Here is a 6,500-nt window from a genome sequence, read left to right on the forward strand (position 1 = left end):
CCCCCCGGGGCGGCGGGGCGGCGGGAGAGGCGGCCCGGCGCCGCCAGGAGCCCCGCGGAGGGCTGGTGGACGCCCGGGTGCGGCGACGAGGGCGCCCGGGCGGGGAGGCCGGGGGACTTGGGGGGCGCGGGCGGAGGCTTGGCGGCGGCGCGGGCGTGCAGGTCCTTGAGGAAGGGTCTGGCGGGCGACGGGGCGCGGTGCAGCCGCTTCTTCTCGGCGTGCGGGTGGTGGTGGCCGGGCGAAGGCGGCGGCGGCCGCAGCGCGTCGCCGGGCCCCGGGCCGGGGCCGTTCAGCGCCTCCATGGCGCGGGCCGGGGGCGGCGGGGCGGCAGCGGCGGGGGCGCCCGGCGGCGGCAGGAGCGGCGGTCCCCGCGGGGCGCGGCGACAGGACGGGCAGCCTCCTCCAGCCTCCCTGCTCGCTCTCTCATCACTTCTGTTTCTCCCAGCCACAGCCCTCACACTTTTCTTTCTCGATCCCCCTCTTCCTGCCCCCCCACCCCCACCTTCTCCTCCTCCTCGCCGCTCTCTCCCGAGCACTGATTTGTTTCAATAAATCGAGCCCAAATCCCCCGGTGGCAGCCGTCTCCTCCTCCTCCTCCTCCTCCTCCTCCTCCTCCTTCTTCTCCTCCTTCTTTTTCCCCTCCCGCTCCCCTCTCCGCCTGGCTCAGCTTGATGCTGCTCAAGTTGTGATGCAGCCCAAAAAACCGATCCTTTTCCCCTCAATCCGAGGCAAAGGCGTGTTTTCCCGGCTGCCTTCGCCTCCGCTTGCAAGCCCCCCGCTCAGCCCACCGGCGCCGCTAACCCCATCACTGCCCCGGCTCCAGCCGCCGCCTCCGCCCGGCTCCTGAAATAGCCCCGCGGCTGCCGGGGCCGCTCCGACTCGGCGCTGCCCGCCCGTGCGCAGGATCCGCCCCCTCTGTCAGCCAGCCAGGCAGCTCTCCTCCCGCCCGGCAAAGTACTTTCCTCGCACGCTTTATTATAGGGACGCCTCTGCCAGCCTCTTCCTATCAGAAAGCCTCGTTTAGGGAGAAATTTCGATTTCCCAGTCATGAGCTATAAGCGTTGCCCGTTTTGGTTGCTTTGTTTTTTTTCCCCCCCAGCTAAGACTTCATGGAAACGGTCTCTCCAGGGACTGGCAGCAGCAAAACAACAGCCACCGCATTATCTCCCTGCTCAAGGCAGATAGAGGTTCACCTAGAGGCAGAGCCGAGTATCCGAGGATATCAGCAAGTTCCTGGCTCCGGCTGAGCTACAAAAGGCACGGACCCGTCCTTTTGGAGCACGGGGGTATGAAATTGCAGCCCTTACATTTGCAAAGCACCCGGAGAGCAAATGAAAGGGAGGAGAGGCTCGGGCGTGGGAAAGAGGCACAGCCTTAATGGGGAGAGCGGAGCAGCACCAGCCGGGATGTTTCCGATTCTTCCGCTGGGACACAGCGGACCTTGGAGAAGCCGCGGTGGCTGCCTTATCTGTCAGACGAAAGTAAATGCGTGCTTAGATTCTAAAGTCCTTGGGAGGCGCGGATCACCCACGTCTGGATGTCAGGGACTGCAGCGCGCTCGGTGGAAGACAGTCCCGGACGTTTCGGGGGGGCATGGGAGGGTGGGCAGCACCCTGCGGCGCTCCAGGACCCCGCTCCGCTCATGTGGCTCAAGGCATTACCCCTAAAGGCAAAAGCCCAAGGTCTGCTGGAGCCTGAGGGCAGCGGGCACCTCGGGGCGGGTGGCCAAGGCGAGACCGGGCAGCAAGTGCTTCTGGCAGTGCCAGGCCGGGGCCGCGGCCAGGCCACGGTGCCCGGGGAAGAGACGGGACCGCTCGGGCATCCCCGGGTCCTTTCTCCCGGTAAAACAGGGGAGGGGAACACTGATTTATCCTGCGGAATAGCGCTGCCGCATGAGTATGCAACAGGTAGTTCTTACTTTGTAAAGGCTGCAGAGGTGGAAAAAAAAAAATCATTCAAATCAGAGCTGCATTTACAGGTCTTCAGGAATTGGGAGCAGCCCCACGACAGCGCCCCGGGCAGCCGGCGTGGGCAGCGCCAGCCGGCAGAGCGGTGATGGGCGGGATGTCGGCGGGGCAGGGGGAGAGGGCGGCTCCAGCCCCGGGAGAAAGCCGGGGCTTGGAGAGGCAGCGGAGGGGGAGGAGGAGGCCAGGTCCTCTCGACAGGGCGGTGTGGTCCTTCCGCGAGTGGGCAGGCGATGAAGGCTCTGCTCCGGGGCACCCAGCGGTGATGGCATGCTGTGTTGGGTGGTTTTTTAATCTCTTGAAAATTCCACTTCTGTTAGAGCTCTTTATTTTCCACCCGTTGGCCTCGCTGCCAGACGGCTGTGTTCCCGCATCCAAACGTGCCTTGCAGGTCACACGGCAAAGTACCTATTGTGGCAAAGATGGCACTGGCCGGTATGTCCACCTGCTACAGCTACCGGCAGGACTTCGTGGGGCCAAACCCTTTAAAAAATACAGAAAACACTTTGAAGCGGGCCAAACACAACAAACCCACTCGCAGGTGTAAGTCCCCTTATTCTCCTCGGTGTAAAACATTAGTAACTTACTTGTTTGGGTGAGACAATCAGTTTATAGAAGCATATGAAGTGGCTCAGTTGATCTAGAAAAATGGCTTATAAAATACAAACTACTGTTACATTTTAATGACATTGCATTTCCATCAGGCCATCACATATTATCAGTGTTCCCTACCAAGCTGTTGTGTTCCTAGTTGTCGTTGGGTTTTTTTAAAATTATTATTTTAATTTTTTTTGTCAGTACACTGCTGAACAGTTCAAGGACTTCTCCTTTATGGGAATGTGTAAGAGAGTGAAAGAAAGTGAAAGAGATAGCAAGTGATGTATTTCATAATGAGAAATAGTAATTATTATGGAAACACTAAATATTATAGATGTTGCCCCACGTGGGAGATATCAGAACGGTTGTTTTGCACTACTATGTCATCCCTCTCACTTGGTTTTGGTTATAAATTCCAAGAATAGATGGGAATTCCAGCTTCACCCACTAGATTTGCAAAGTGTTTATGCCGGTGATGAAAAGGGAACTGCTCTGTGATAATTTATGAGTGCCCTGTTTTGACTTCGCCCCATTAACAGAATGGTTCAATTCAGAAGGAAAATGAAAGGAAAAGTATGGCTCAAGATAAGCCACTTTTCTACAAACAATAGCTGAGGGACACTGCCAGGCTTCTTTGCACTGGAGGGGAAAAGAATTAGGGATGTGAAAAAAAGGAGCACATTCACAAAAGGCTGGGAATTGTCTGGGAGAATTAATCTGAGACACTTAAGTCCCTGACAGAGTCCAGTTTCCTGTGGTTACCTTGTAAATTTTACATTGCAAATACAAGAATAAATATATATTTTTTTCTATCTTACTTATCTTTTTCTCCCTCACTAAATACTTTGTTTCCACTGCTAAATGTTTTACGTTTAAAATTGTCTTTGGTGTCGCTGTGCATCACCGACCACAAGCTCCTGCAGGCAAAGAGGACTAAAACTCATCCTGACTTCTGAGGAGGTGCCCTTGACAAACACAGACTGAGAGTAATGAAAAGCCCATGACAAGGCAGGGTGACCTCAGATCGGAAAGGAGACTGGAGAGCAGATACCTCTGTAAACTCTCTGTATCTTTGTGTTCTGTGCACCTTCTTCACATTGAAAGATAATGTTCGCTGTCCCAGGCAGCACCAGTTCAACCAGGCACCTTAATAAAGTGATTTATTGGCATTAGTGCTCAAACAAAGTCGGGCTGTGCCGCTGAAAAGGTGCTGCAGCAGAACACGTTAGAGGGAGACGCATGATCAGTCACACCAAGATCCCTTTCTGCTGTGCTGGCAGTATAAAGCATTTAATAACAAAGAAATGCAGCCCCTCTAGCCCTCCCTGGACATGTGCCTGGCTGGGTGCAGATGGCAGATTTGTGTGGTATGAGGCCAGCTGTAGGATTTTGGCTGTGTTCCTCTGTCCTCTGCTGTCGTGCAATGCCTATTGGAGACCCCTAGGAGATTGGTGTAAACAGGCATGGCGTGAATGAGGATAAGACCCAAATATGAAAGCTAAGTACATACCACAGAAATCTCCACTGGGCTAGGCAAATGCCTGGTAAGAACTACTAGTATTATATTACTCATTTATTTATATCAAAACTTTTTTTTCCCCTTTACTTAAAACTCATTATTGGGTCTTATAGGAAAATACAGTCACAGACTACCATGAGCCCCTAATTCTCCACTCTCTTTCTTTTTATTTGCTTGTTATGTCCAATTGTTTTCTCTTATCGTAAATTAGTCATGCACTCCCTCCTGGTGGAATGGCTGCTTATATGCTTGTGTAGCTCTTAACATAATAGGACATCTGGGTGTTGGTTGAATAATACAAATAATCAGACACAACACTTTTACGACATGTTTATTTTGGCAATGCTGATATCCTTTGTCTGATTAATGCTGACATTTGATAACTGAGCTGTATTTGCACAAATAATTATGAAAAGTGGATGCTAAGCCTGCCTACTTAGATTAGCTATCACACATCTTACAAAGCATAAGACAGTTTTTGGCAGTGCAGGACTGCCTAAATTCTTTTCTTGGGCTGAGGCATGAGAGAGTTTACAATTACTTAGAGAAGATGTGAAGAAGCTCAATCTAAATGTAAATTTGCCCCTCAGCCAGCCCAGCTTACAGTAGCCTAAGTCTAAGCTGTTATTTTCTCCTATTTCAAATCCCTATTTGAGATCTTCTTCAATGACACCACAAGAGCAGCCAACTTCTAATGGCCAGGCTCAGAGTTATGAGGGAGCACTGGTGTTTACAGAGCTAAATCAAAACAGTAAATGAAGACACAAATGCACCCATACAGGCCATGTGTATGGATAACCCAGCATAAATCTGGTTGAGTCTATTATTATTCCACCTTTATATGTTGCAGATCATGAGCTGTAATTTCTTTGTGGCCACATTGTGCTCTGTGATTATACCATCCCAGAGGAATCCTAATCAGGGCCAGCAGGTGTTACAGTGACATGTTAACAACAGCAATGGGACATAGCTTCAACAGAAAAATGTGTGACATTTTCAAGTTCACAAATTCACAAATCCTTTTTTTTTTTTTTTTTTTTTTTGCAAGCTCTCCCTCAACTGCTCTTTCTCCCTGAGGGATTGATTCAAAGCCCCAAAGACCTTTTTTAAAAGATTTATTCCTGCTCCCAGGAGTTATATCTAGACTGTCTAGCTCTTTATTTGTACAAAACCTGATTATTAGAGGTCTCAGTTCTTCACTGGAGCTTCTGTCCTACAGTAATGATATTACTAATTGCCGTAACTCAATCAGGGAATGGAAATAATTGCATGACCAGCTCCTGTAAGGGACTTCAGCAGTAGAAGAGCATGAGGAGATCTTAGGCACATTCATCTAGAACTGTGATGCTTCAAAACACATTCAGTCAACCTCACAGTCTCCTAACTCCTGGTAAACTTCATTTTAGCCATAAAACTCCATGAATGACCAGAGCATTTTCCTTGTCCATGCCTGCTCATTCAGAGCCAGCAACGGAGCCCCTGGGCATTGTGCAGCTATCACCAATGCTTTTTAAAGGGATTTTTGGGGTCCACACAAAACACAGAGGCCATCAGCTTGGAGGAGAGAACAGCAGCACCTCACCTCTTGCAGAGGTGGCCATGTGTCAGGGCAGCAAGTGAGAAGCCTGACTTTAATCCCTGCAGTCTGAGGAAGCTTCAAAGACCAAACCCTTAAACACCAAGGGGCTGATGGGGCTCGCTGGCTGCTATCAGTGATTCCTGCTGGTGCTGAGCCTTTGTGAGTTCATGTGGGAAACTCCTGGGATCAGGCTGGGAAGCAAACATGGCCCTTGCACCCTTGCTGGGAGGAGCTTGTGGCTCCCTCTGCCAGCAGCAGGTGGTTCCCATAGGTGAAGCCTCTTCCCAAATATGGATCTACCTCCTCTCCCAGTTCCTCCAGCCTTGGGTTAGTCACTGCTGCCCAGGCTGAAATCCACAACCCTGTTACAGGTGGTGTTCCCAAGTGTGCACTGTTCCTCTTTCAATATTCAAGGGAATGTCAAAGAGACAGAATGTAAAGTTCTTTATGTTCACCACCACAAAGGCAGAGTTTTTCCAGTCTGGTGCCCGCTTGAGGGTCACAAAAGTTCATGCTGAGGACTGACTTGGTCTTACCCACAGTACCATCTCTGCAGAGTACAGCCAACTGTCACTTCCAGTGGGAAAATAACCTCCAAAATTATACATCATGCTATTGTAAGGATATATACAATATCCTTAGTATTGTATATACTAAGGAGTATATACTCTGCTGTTAGAGTTATTGCCTCTTTTACAACTAAACAAAGAAATTGTGGTTTCCAATATTAATAAATTTGTACTTTTTCTCCTTACAAACTACCTGTGATGTCAATAAACACCCACATGCACACTTAAAATTTTACCATCTGCTTCCCATTGTGGGCACAAGTATTTGGGAT

Source organism: Pyrgilauda ruficollis, unplaced genomic scaffold (assembly GCF_017590135.1).
Source record: "Pyrgilauda ruficollis isolate IOZ18807 unplaced genomic scaffold, ASM1759013v1 scaffold41, whole genome shotgun sequence".
Lineage (NCBI taxonomy): Eukaryota > Metazoa > Chordata > Aves > Passeriformes > Passeridae > Pyrgilauda > Pyrgilauda ruficollis.